Genomic DNA, 13,994 nt, shown 5'->3' with positions numbered 1-13,994 from the left:
CTGATACTGTTTCACAAAATGAAACAACAAAATATGGGCGTATTTGCGTTCCTTGTTGCTGCTTAGGAAAGATTCCAACCACTTTAGTCACTGCTGAAGCTCATCCTCGCCGACCGCAAAGTTCATTATCTATCTCTCTCCTCGAGATCTTTCTCTATCGAATTCTTCACTATATCTTCCATTCTCAAATTTCCAACTGCACAATCTAGTGCGAGAATTCAAGAGAGAAAGAAATCGAGGAGAGAGAGAAAAAGGAAAGGAACTTTGCCGGCGGTGAGGATGAGCTTCGGCGGTGACTGGGGTGGTTGTAGTAGGTTGTTGTCCCGTGTTTATTTGACTGTGTTGTTTTTATTTTTCTTTAATTTTTATAATTAGTAAATATATAATAGTTAACAGTGTTAATTTTAGAACCACTAGAGGGTCAAATGTCAAAAAATTCCTAAAGAGACAAAATAAATGCAATCAGAAGACAGTAGACCTTGGCCCAAAAAACAACGCGTTTGTGTTGTCAATGTTAATTCTTACAGAGACACAAAACCAAATGCAATCAGAAGGAAGCAGACCTTGGCCCCAGAAACGATGCGTTTTATATAATTAGTTTCCTTGTCGGTGTTAATTAATACCGTTGAAACTTTGCTTTCAAGGGGAGCTGTGTAACGTTGTTCGACAAAATGGGGAGCTGCAATACAGGTTTACGTCAATTTTACATCAGTGGGACTCTTAAAGTAAAGCTTTTTATAAACCATCAGTTATCTTATAATTTTATATTAATTTTTATATCAACATTATAAAAAAGATTACGTTAAGGAAATTAAATTTAAAGATAAAATTTTCTTTCCAAAAATGTATCACGAGCCCGAGCTTGGACGCTAAAAAGATAAATTCCCATTGCATCCTTTTGTCTTCTGACGTTTCATCAATCCTTGATCCATTATGTCATTTGTTCTACATTAAAAAGAGTTTGTATATTCATAAGAGATAGAGAGGCAGAGGCAAATGAATATGCACCATTGACAGGGCCACATGATGTCCAAGAAAAGGCCAAGGGAGCTATAGTTCTCCCCTCCACTCCATATCTGAACGAAACCATTTACGATGTATTATCGTCTTCATTAGGGATGAGCAAATACCCATTAGTTATGGGTAACCGCGGTTACCCGCCTATTTAAATTAAACGATTATGGTTATGGATAACCGTTTAGATAAATAAATGGTTATGGGTATAACCGTTTACCCACGAAATTTAAATAAATGGTTATGGGTATAACCGTTTAGATAAATAAATGGTTATGGGTAACCGCTGTTAATCTTTTGGCAAGATACAGCAATGCACCAACACGCAGACATTGGACTGGCGTGAAAGATATCTTCCGTTACCTTAAGGGTACTACGGATTTGGGCTTATTCTATCCCTACGAATCCTCGAGTGATGCCGCACCCTATGCTCATCGGGTTGATTCTCGCCTTGTTGGTTATGCCGACGCTGGATACTTATCTGATCCGCACAAGGCGCGTTCTCAAACGGGTTATGTCTTTACCGTTGGAGGCACCGCAATATCTTGGAGGTCAACTAAACAGACCTTAGTTGCCACTTCGTCTAACCATGCTGAAATTCTCGCCTTACATGAAGCAACTCGGGAATGCTTTTGGTTGAGAGCAGTAGTGGGCCATATTCGAAGCTCCTGTGATCTTCATCCCGTCGTTAATGCCCCGACGACGATTTTTGAAGACAACGCAGCTTGCATCGAACAGCTCAAGAAGGGTTACATCAAAGGAGACAACACCAAACATATTGCGCCGAAGTTCTTCTTTACACATCAACAACAAGAGCATCAGAAGATTGAAGTCACGCAAATCCGATCACAAGACAATCTGGCCGACCTCTTCACCAAATCACTACCGAAGGCGACGTTTCAGAAGCTTGTTCATGGAATTGGTATGCGTAAACTTTCTGAGTTGTAACTTTGCTATTTCTCTTTGGAATTATGTCAAACTCAGGGGGAGTATCTTCTAGATACTTGCTTGATCTTAATGTACTCTTTTTCCCTACGATTAGGAGCATTTTTCCCACTGGGTTTTTGCTACCTAACTAGGTTTTAACGAGGCACCCACCTTGGGCTGGTCATATCCCTGATGACGTCCTGTAGACGTTTCTTTTGACTTTGCATTTCTCACGCATTTTTCCTTAGACTATGGATTTTGTCCCTACTTGGGTTTTTGCCATAGCCTTAGGGTTTTTTAGTGAGACTTACTACTTATGCAAGTTCCTACCTTATTGAGAATAAGCGTTGTTCCTTGGAATCAGTGTCAACGAGTCGACTTCCTCAACTTCTGCATGATGCTGAATCTACCTTGAGTATTTACCCACTCAAGGGGGAGTGTTGTAAACATTCCTAGTTTAAGTATGATTGTGTAAATCCTAGATAAGATTTGATTCTAGTTATCCTTTCCTATTACAACTTGTATTACTTGGAGGAGAAGGAATATCTTCTCTCCCTTTACTACTATAAATAAAGGCACAATGTAGGAGGGATAACAACACACACATTCCCCTACAATTCTACAAACACACATCTCTCTCCTCTCTCTCTCTGCCGCCGGCCCTAGTCCCTCTGTCAGATAAAATAGACCACAACACAACAGTATATGTAAAATAATTATTGGACACTCAAAAAATGAGGAGAAATTCTACCTTAAAATGCTTCATGAGCGTTTACAGAAATTGTATTTGTGTCGAACCATTAATATTGTAAATCACTCATCTTTGTTGCAAATAAATTTTAAAAAAAAATGTGGTCAATAATAAATTATAATAAATAGATAAAAATATATATTTTTTTCATCAATTTTCATAATATATTTTAGAATTCAATAACAAAATATCTCATATTTTATTAATGATGACAAAATATCTCATATTTCATTAATAATTTTTCAAAAAATAAATTTTATGAATTAAGTTATAATATAAAAATATGAAATTTTATGAACGGCCAGGAAACTTTTTGAAGAATAAATCTTCCTCACCATTTAAGTTACCAACAAAAACAATCATATCACAACCACCTTAAAATAGGCTTATGGGGGAAAAGCGGCGGGAGGGACAAAGATATTTTCCGGATCATCTTTGTAGAAATTTGGACAATTAATCAATTATATTTGTTAATAGTATATATTGTACTGTCAATTTTCGTTAAGTATTATTTATATTTAATTTTAAATAATTTTTAACTACATGATATACGATAAATAGATATAATTGATTGAATTCCTACAAAAAGAATCCGAAGATGATCCTATTCCAAAGGGGCGGGCCGTAGTGGGGTTCTTTTTCAAAAGAAATGCGAGATGCTAATAAAGCCACGTCACAACATTACAATAGAAAATTCAAACCTGACGGCTGGCTTTCTGACTTTCTGATATACAATAGAAATCGAGGAGAGAGAGAAAAAGCAAAAGGAACTTTGCCGGGGGTGAGGATAAGCTTTGGCGATGACTGGGGTGGTTGTCGTAGGTTGTTGTCCGGTGTTTATTTGATTGTGTTGTTTTTATTTTTCTTTAATTTTTATAATTAGTAAATATATAATAGTTAACAGTGTTAATTTTAGAATGACTGGAGGGTCAATTGTCAAAAAATTCCTAAAGAGACAAAAATAAAAGCAATCATAAGACAGCAGACCTTGGCCCCAAATAAACGATGCGTTTTGTGTTGTCAATGTTAATTCGTACAGAGACACAAAACTAAATGCAATCAGAATCAGAAGACAGCAGACCGTGGCCCCAGAAAACGATGCGTTTTATATAATTAGTTTCCTTGTCGGTGTTAATTAATACCGTTGAAACTTTGCTTTCAAGGGGAGCCGTGTAACGTTGTTCGACAAAATGGGGAGCTGCAATACAGGTTTACGTCAATTTTACATCAAAGTGGGACTCTTAAAGTAAAGCTTTTTATAAACTATCTGTTATTTACAATTTTATATTAATTTTTATATCAACATTATAAAAAAGGGTAACGTTAAGGAGATTAAATTTGAAGATAAAATTTTGAAAACTAAGGAAATGAAAGTTGATAAGTGGTTTATTACTTAAACATTGATAAACGTGCTTATTCCTATTGATAACATATCATTTAGTTTGTAAATTTAATCTCTATATCATTACTTTATATAATATTGAACAAAAAACATGAGGTTGCAGAAAATTCATGGAGAGTTCCATTTTTATGAGAGTCTCCTTAGCATTTCTCTACAAATATAGTTTGTAAGAATATTTAGAACATCTTTAATGGGCTCCCTATATGTGCTTTTAACTAAAATTTAGAAAGAAGTTGAAAAATTCATCTCCAATTGTACTTTTTATCATGCTTCTAGAATGACAAAAGCTTAACGAGCTCTTAAATTTAACCCCAGTTCTGAATTGATGCTTACAAATGAATAGTTGTTTAATTCTAAATTGATGCTTACGAATAGCCAAATCAATTAAATAAACATAATATAATTGTTGGGACAACTCAAGAGACTAATAAAATAAATTCGAATGACAAACGAAAAGTCTAAACAACCCCGAATGGTCAAAATCTATTGTACATCATGGCAAAGTGATGAGTTTGACCCATGACGTCATTTTCTTTTCGAAAAGGTATCACGAGCCCGAGCTTGGACGCTAAAAAGACAAATTTCCATTGCATCATTTTGTCTTCTAACGTTCCATCGATCCTTAATCCATTATGCCATTTGTTCTACATCGAAAAGAGTTTGTGTCTTCATAAGAGATAGAGAGGTAGAGGCAAATGAATATACACCACTGACAGGGCCACATGATGTCCAAGAAAAGGCCAAGGGAGCTATAATTCTCCCCTCCACTACACTCCATAACTGAAACGAAACCATTTACGATGTATTATCGTCTTCATCATCATAGACATGGAGATCATGATCAGGTTGTGTCAATGTCAACTGAACCGTGTGGGTCGAATTTCTGTGAGTAATTTAACCACTTGCATTTCGTGAGTGATGAATTATTGATGATGCTGGCAACAAGAGATATTCGATGGTGATCCTTTTCATTTTTGTTTAAAAATACTCGATTGCTTATTTGACGTGGAGGAGTTGTATACAGAAGTTTTTAGACAACCTTTTTATCCTTGTCAAAGGAAAGCAGGACCATAATATCAATACAAACATGGACAATTTTAGCTACACAACAACTAACTAAAAACGTGGAGAATATCAGGGTGCCCGTAACAGAAAAGAATTGCCACTGCTCTTAACAATACCATGCGTGCCTCTATCCTTCACGGATAAAGTATTTTCATATTATAAATTTAAACACTTCAAAATTTTAATCATTTAAAAAAAATTATATTTATAAAAATAATCATTCAAATTGAAAAATGTGTATTAAATAAATGGGCAGTTCATCATAATATGTTACTTAATGTTATCTACACTTACGTTATGTTCCATACATTTGGATGACTGAAAAAATCGGAGTCAAATGATTTTTTATTTATTTAATTTTTTTTTTGTAAAGATGATCTTCAAAGAAAGATTAAGAAACAACAACAATATATGTAAAATAATTCTTGGACACTCAAAAAATGAGGAGAAATTATACCTTAAAATGCTTCATGAGCGTTTACAGAAATTCATATTTGTGTCGAACCATTAATATTGTAAATCATTGTCTCATCTTTGTTGCAAATAAATTAAAAAAAATAATGTAGTCAATAATCAATTATAATAAATAGATAAAAAATTATATTATCTTTCATCAATTATTATAATATATTTTACAGTTCAATAAAAAAATATCTCATATTTTATTAACGATGACAAAATATCTCATATTTCATTAATAATTTTTCAAAAAATAAATTTTATGAAATAAGTTATAATATAAAAATATGAAATTTTATGAACGGCCAGGAAACTTTTTGAAGAATAAATCTTCCTCATCATTTAAGTTACCAACAAAAACAATCATATCATAACCACCTTAAAATAGGCTTATGGGGGAAAAGCGGGTGGGACAAGGATTCTCTCCGGATATATTTGTAGGAATTCAGATAATTAATCAATCGTGTCCGTGTATTATACATTGTGCGGTCAATTTTTGTTAAGTGTTATTTATATTCAATTTTAAATCTTAAATTTAAAATAATTTCTAATCGCACGATGTACAATAAACAAACATTATTAATTGAACTCTTAGATCCTTATAAAGAGAATCCGAAGAGGATCCTCTTCGGAAGGGGCGGGCCGCAGTGGGGGTTTTTTTTCAAAAGAATTGCAAGATGCTAATAAAGCCACGTGACAACATTACAGTAGAAAATTCAAACCTGCTGGCTTTTTTACTTTCTTTTCATTTATAATAAATAGATAAAAAATATTATTTTTCATCAGTTTTCATAATATATTTTAAGGAACTTTAACGAAAAGCACCTGTTACTATTCACTTTAACGAAAAATCACATTTTTACACTAAAAAGTCAATCATGGTACTATTCACTTTACCCTTTATTTTGTCCTTATCATTAAAACTCAAATTTTTCAAGCCATTTTCATTAGTTTTCCTTATATTTTACAGTTCAATAACAAAATATCTCATACTTTATAAATGATGACAAAATATCTCATATTTCATTAATAATTTTTCAAAAAATAAATTTTATGAAATAAGTTATAATATAAAAATATGAAATTTTATGAACGGCCAGGAAACTTTTTGAAGAATAAATCTTCCTCATCATTTAAGTTAGGGTGCATTTTTGTTCACCCATACTAACAATAGGGTATGCTCACCACCCCTTTCAATGTTTGTCATGTGTAATTCACACTAACTCTAGTTAAGCCTTATTTTTTGTTTTAATTAATGAATGAGAGAATCCTACTTTTACTTATTTACTTCCATATATATCCTTTCTTTCTAAATATTTTATTAAAACTTTAAACTCCATTTTATGAATACAAACAGACTCAACTCTGCGCACGCATCTTCAGGGTTCTCCATCTGCTATTTTTCTCTGACTAGAAAAAGGTATGCAATACCCATTTATTTGCTTTTTAGGATTATTATATGTAAGGATGGGCATTGAACACCCATTTCGTGTTAAGGATGAGGCGGTGGTGGTGTAACCTGACGGGATAGTACTACCCAGAGTCTACATCTTCATCTTCATCATAAATACTTTAAATTATGTTCCATCATGGATTATAGGATGTTAATATATATGCTTTTCTTAGGATTATTATAGGGTGTCAAAATATATGCTTTTTATGATTATTATAGGGTGTCAATATATATGCTTTTTAGGATTATTATAGGGTGTTAATTTAATTTAATACTAAGTAATTTGATACTTACACAGATGGAACGTCAAGATGATGAGTTTCATACTCCATCTTCCAGTGATGCCAAAGAATAAGTTGATTGTATACACTTAGATTCAGATTCAGATTCCGAAACATTTGACGTCTTGGATCAAAATGAAGAAAAAGGAGAATTTACAAGCAAAGTTGGTGATATTTCTCTGGGGATGACTTTTGATAATGAGGATGATGCATATAATTACTACAATGCATATGGTAGAAGGGTTGGATTTAGAGTTAGAAAGAACAGAGAGAATAAGGACAGGTCATGTGTGCTATAGGAAAAACAATTTTGTTGTTCTTGTGAAGGTTTTTATAAAATAAAAATAAATAAATAAAAAAGAAGAAGAAGAAGAAACAAGATGTGACTGCAAGGCAATGCTTGAAATCAATCTTAATTTAGAAAGGAAGATTGTTGTGACAAATTTTGTTGCTGAACATAGTCATGTTCTTGTTCCGGCATCAAGTTCCCATTTATTAAGGTCACAACGAGTAATAGAGCCTTCTCAAGCAAAATTGATAGATCAAATGCATTATGCAAGACTACAGCCATCTCGAATCTTCTCATACTTTACCACATAAGCAGAAAGGTCTCAAAAACTAAATTTTATTCAGTCTAATGTAACAATTTGATAATGAAAAAGCGCATCGAGATTCTTAAAAAGGGCGACTCAGAATGTTTGCTTTTTTATTTTTTATTTTTTTGGAAAAAAGGTGCGAGATTTATTACCAACAAACAATTAAATACAAGAAGTCCAAAACAAGTAAAACACAACCAAAAACAAAAGAACCCAATGATACACAACACAAGGCCCAACACACAAGTTGGAGCCCAAAAACTAACACAACACAAACAAAGCACCCTAGCCTTCTACAGACGCCGCCACTGCCTTCATAGAGCATCATCGCTAGTGTAAACCAACGCCCCGTACAGCCGTCAAGCATCCACCTCCCAAAAACTAAGAAGAAGGTGGCTCCAACAACCTGCAACAACCCCCCATGCTGATCGCAACCAGAATATGAAAGAAGCCAATGGAGAACCCACCGACGACAGTGCCAATAAAGGCAAGCAAATATAAGGTGGTTGTGTGTACACCCGAGTAAAAACTCTACTCACCTTCCAAAGAAACCACAGCAAAGTGCTGTGAAGAAAGAAGATTGCAAATCAGAAAAGACAAAGCAGGGAGAAGGGATGGAGCCAACACAGAGTGGGACTGGAAGAAAATGGAAAAATAGAGTAAGAGGGGTAAATGAGAGCCATGGAAATGGAAGAAGAATAGAGGTGAGAGTAGATCGAAAGCAAAGAAAGGGTGGAAGAGCAAGGCGAAAAGGAAAAGTAAGCAGTGGAAAATTGAAGCAGAAAGAAACGAAAAAAATAAGGAAAAAAAGTAGATGATTGTTACCGACCTTTGTCGGAGCTCAGGCCGGCAGCTAGGAAGAAGAAGCAACAATGAAAAAACTCACATAGAGAGGTGAGAAAGACTCTCAAGAGAGAGAGAATGTTTGCTTGAATATATTTCTGATGGATCCAAATTTTCAGATTATGGCGGTGAAGTGTATGTCCGTGGTGTCTATGTTCCTTTTGATTCCAATGTCATCTGTGATATCCTAGGTTTAGACCTTTCCAACGCATCCAACATGCATTCCTTTAATTTAATCACCTGTCATTATGATATTCATGTCTACCACCATCAAGCTTACTTAGACTCTTCCATACCTCTAGTTAAGAATCAAGTGTCAAAGTCTAGCCTTCAACATTTCTATAGATTGTGGTCAGTTTGTTTGCGTATAAATTTTCTAGGATCTTCAAACAATAGAAATCCTACTTTAGAAGCTGCTAGGGTTTTCTATGTTATGATGAGTCTTTCCGATGTGTCATTTGGGTTCTCGATTTCTGTTCAATCATGTCTAAGACTAAGCATCTAGGCAAACAACAGCGTGGTTCCACTGTTCATCATTGTCTCATAACTCTTATCTGTCAGTGTGCTGGTGTCTCATTTCATCCAAGTGATGTATATCTTAGGCCCACCAAGGAATTGGATAAAGGTCTCATGAACCTGAGCAACATGATGTCTACCATTGCTCATGGTGATCCTTGTCCGCCTCCTCCTCCTAATGCATTTCAGGAAAGAAAGATTGCCCACCTTAAGTCTGTGGTTAATTTTATTCGAAAACAATTTGTGTTGTTTCAATCTTCAATAGGTTAAATGGTGTATTCTCCTCACATAAGTTGTTCCCTTCCTACCCAATCATTGAGTCAATCCTCTTTAAACTCATCATTTTTTGTACCTGAACAATTTTTGCGTTCTCCAAAGTTGGTTCCCCATCGTCCTGTGGCATCACCATATTCCTCATATTTTGTTGCTAGTTTGTCTGGTCACTCTGGTGTTGTGGCAGCTAAAATGGCAGCTATTTATGCTGAAAAAAGGAAATGATTCTTTTTACATGGTGATCAACTCCTGCATTATCCTCTGGTTCCCAAGGCCAAGCATATCAGGTTCATGTACTCTGATGATGAGGATGAAGATAATAATGCTACACCTGAAGATGTGGTTGCTCAAACTAATGCCTCTGGATCTCCTCTACGTTCGGACACATCATCTCATTATGAGGAATTTTAGATTATGGGGGAGTTAGCTTATGGGGAGTGTAGGTTGTGAATGTAGGATGTTAGGAGAGCACGTGTTTTGGGAGAGTTCAATTTATTTGTTGGTTATTTGAACAATGGTATTTTCTTTGTAATTGAAACTTTGTTTTGTTGTGTCTCATTGTGCTACTCTTGACTTAGCTACTGTTCGTAATCCTAAACAAATGAGTGATTTGAACAAATTGCATTAACATGCTCCTTTGGATTTAATATTTTGGTACCGAGAATTGTACATTGTACTTAACTTGCTTTGTTATGCTATGTCTTTGTTGTTGGTTCTTATTACTTTGTTGGTCGTTGGATATTTATTTGATAAGCTTAATTGACATATCCATTTATTTTGTTTCATGAAAATGGCATATCATTCATTTTACATCTTTTGTCTTTTCCAGGACAAAATGGGGGAGAAAATTAAAATTTCATAAAATTGTGTTGTGTTGCAATCATATACAATGCTAAACAATTTACTTCCTTGCAATTGTTTTAACCATGATAACTTTTCACTTGTTCTTTGTCAAGAGTACTTCTTTGCAGGATTCGTCCTTTGTGTTCTCTTGAGTGAGGTTGAGTGTTTTTAGTTATAGAGTTTGGCTTATTTTGTCAAGGAAAGCCAAATGGGGAGATTGTGAAGTCTAGTTTTTATTGTTTGGCTTCCCTTGTCAAATGCTGTAAATTGTACCACACATACTCTAGTTAGATTTAGGGTTTAATTGCTTCTCTGGGATTATGCTGCTGGAAATATTATTTAAAGAGCTTAATTTCTCTCATCAAGGCTTTGTTCATACTTATGCATTTCATGCGTTATTTTCAGTACATTCTGTCTAGTCAAATATTCTCGCTGCTTTCACGCGAGCTGGGTACACACTTTAAGACAACCCACATGGCTTTCTGACAGTTTTTCCCCATAGGGTGCTTCTCAACCCCAGATCTTTTCTAATTGCTTTTGCACATGACGCAAGTGGCCTTTCCATCCCCTCTCTTTGTCTGAAACATCATTCCACTATAAAAGCACAATCTAGTGTTTCATTTCAGATTAGCTAGGTGATTTATTTTTTAGATGGATTGTTTTTAGCTGGGAGCTGCTCCTTTGTTTTCTTACTAGAAAACCCTAACCACAAAATCACATTCACGCACTAAATACCCAGGTCATTGAATATTAGGGCTGCATTGTTTTTGTGATTTTGATCTTTGTTTTAGGTCAAGTTTCTCTAGTTTCAAATCTTTGAGTTGACCTCATTTTGGATTCGCGTCAATTTCATCTTTCAAGTGTTTGACTGGTGAAACTGACTAGACATCAAATCATCATTTGCATCAACTTCGTCATAACATCATTTGCATAAGTTGATTAGATTTTTGGTGCCACAAGGTGAAAAGCTCAGGAGGAGCTACCACTTCGTGAAGACCTAATGAGTTCATCTCGTGTAAAGCAAGATTGCACAAAGGTAAATATCATGCCCCCGGACCCGGCATCAATGGAAAAATAAATCCCGCACCTTGTGCGACGAAAAGTAAAAATAAAAGGAAAAACAAACTTTTCTAATACAAATAACTCCAAAATCCCTACAGAGTAATAAATCAAAATCCTTAAATCTTTCATCTAACACAATCTCAGCTTGTTTAGCACCTGTCTTGCCAAATAACTCATCTAAAAAATATTAAAGGTGAAGGGTGAGCAACAACCACTGTCACTCAGTGAGTAGAATCGTAATATGCCAGTCAAGCGATGTCGTTTTAGTCACTCTAGAAAATATAATAATAATATCAAAGCTTTAGCCACATAATTCCATATCACATCACCCCTTTACGTGCTCATTATATCCTTCGTTAATTGTAACTCACCATGTGACCCCTAATGGCTATTCTGCCCTAATGTCCCCGTGTGTAGTTTTCATTCATCCCTTAGAATAATGCAACACCAAAGTTCTCATGCTCCATGAACATTTCCAAATAATCCACACATCACCATATATACATCATAGCCCTATGAGTTGATATTTAGATCTAATTCAATGGCCAACACTAGCTCTAGATCCAGTTTAAGCGTTATACCTGACATTGTTAATGAAGAACAAAAACTTGATTTTCAAACCAATGAAAGTGTTGACTTTGGAGATTGGAATATCCCCAAGGTTTCAAGTAAAAATATTTACAAAAAGAAATGGTCAGTAGCCTCATTTAGAAGTGAACATCATGTCAAGACAATCGAAAAGGCTTATGCTCTTAGCAAAGAACATGAGACTTGTCAGCTGTTTTCTCCAGAATAAATTAAATCCCATAGGAAAGATGGTCATAACTATATTCACATAGGCTTAGTTCAAATAGTCGTAAAATTTAAACGAAATCGTTTCGACGACAGAACCACTCTTATTTCGTTATTTATGGAAAAATATAAGGTCTCTTGGATTTTTAAATGGAACTATGAATATGAAACATGTCAAATTTACAGAGCCTGGTGGGTTAAATGGTGGGACAAATTCGACTAAGGAAAAATAATCAGCCTAGTCTCATTAGAATTTCCATCTGAACCTGTTCCAATGGTTTCTCCACCAGCAACATCAACACAGGCATTGCCAGAAATCCCAGAAAATACCCAGTCTCTATCGGACATTAGTCCCTCATCATCCTTAAAAGAAAAACAACCAAAGTCATCCAGGTCCTTCAAAACTTCAAGTTCAAAGAAGAAAGGGAAATCTTCACATGAAAATGGCGGATAAGCTCATAGCAAAAGCAGCCTTACTAGAAAGTGACAGTGAGGATGAAGAACCCAATTCTGACTCATCAGACGCTTCGTCTCAACCAACCAAGTGGGCAGATTACCAAGATGCCTAAGACCTGTTTGATTTGTAATAATTCAAAATGTAATGATTTGTAATCATTTTAAGTTTTTACCCATGTAAATCGCACAGTAGAAGCCATGTGATTTTCACAGTGAAAGCAGCATCAGCAGCAGCAGCAATCATTCCGACAAAAAACTATTCATGAATAGTAAAAATCACTTTTTACTATTCATCCATCATTTCAGCCAGCATCAACGTGCCTACACAGGATAAGCATCATCATTCGCCAGCCTTTACAGCCTTTAGCACATGCAGAAAGCATTCAACAGCGGGATTCTCGAATCTCAATTATCTCACCTCTTCCAACAAAAGAAGAGTTCATTCATAGAAGAAGGGGACTCTTGTCGAACAACTGAGACTTTTGCAAATTCTCTGAAGAACAAAAGTCATAGTTCAGCCCCATCCACCAAAAATATCAAACACTTGTAATTTACATTTGAATCAAGGATGCCTGCGAGCACCACTGTTTTTCTCATCAATCATCAGTAGACGGAATTGTAAGTCGGTTTCCGATTTGAAGTAAAATTGTTTTCAAATATCTAAAAGCATCATTAATTTAAATTCATTATTTTCATTATGGATAATATTTTCATTGAAGTTAATTATGAAAAGAATTTAATTATAAAAACCATTGGTTCATTTATCTTTATTATTACTCTCTTGATCATAACCATTTTGGCTTCAGTTATCATTATAATATCAATTCCCATTGGGCATCTCAACATTAAGGTAAATTCAATTATCACTAATTATGGTTATATTTTGCTATCCATTGTCATTTTGACTTCCGCGTATCATTTGGTATCTATATATATATATATAGCGCTGTAAATTTTTCAACAAATCCAACATGCTTGACTTGAAATATAGAGATATTTGGAAATAGATAAATCCCACGATAACTTATGGTTTTCATTTATAAAAAAAATAAGAATATTTTAAACACATTACATAGACTAATCACCTCGATTATCATACTAATCTGCAAATATCAAACCCTAGCTAACTAATCACCTCGATTATCATACTAATCTGCAAATATCAAACCCTAGCTAACTCTTTCTTTTATTTCTCTTTCTCTCTACGTGAGCCCTTACACTTTGCATGCTACATTTTTTTTCCAAAGATAATGGAGCAAGG

General features: G+C 34.7%; 1 protein-coding gene across 1 annotated transcript in view; it reads right to left on the bottom strand.

Annotated features, from left to right (window-relative positions):
- LOC126612580 (wax ester synthase/diacylglycerol acyltransferase 2-like) overlaps window positions 1-13,994 on the bottom strand; it is an 82,728-nt gene that overhangs the window by 52,181 nt on the left and 16,553 nt on the right. The window lies entirely within an intron of this gene.

This window comes from Malus sylvestris, chromosome 17 (assembly GCF_916048215.2).
Source record: "Malus sylvestris chromosome 17, drMalSylv7.2, whole genome shotgun sequence".
NCBI lineage: Eukaryota > Viridiplantae > Streptophyta > Magnoliopsida > Rosales > Rosaceae > Malus > Malus sylvestris.
The sequence above is the reverse complement of the archived record's forward strand: the minus strand, read 5'-3'. Positions and strand labels throughout refer to the sequence as shown.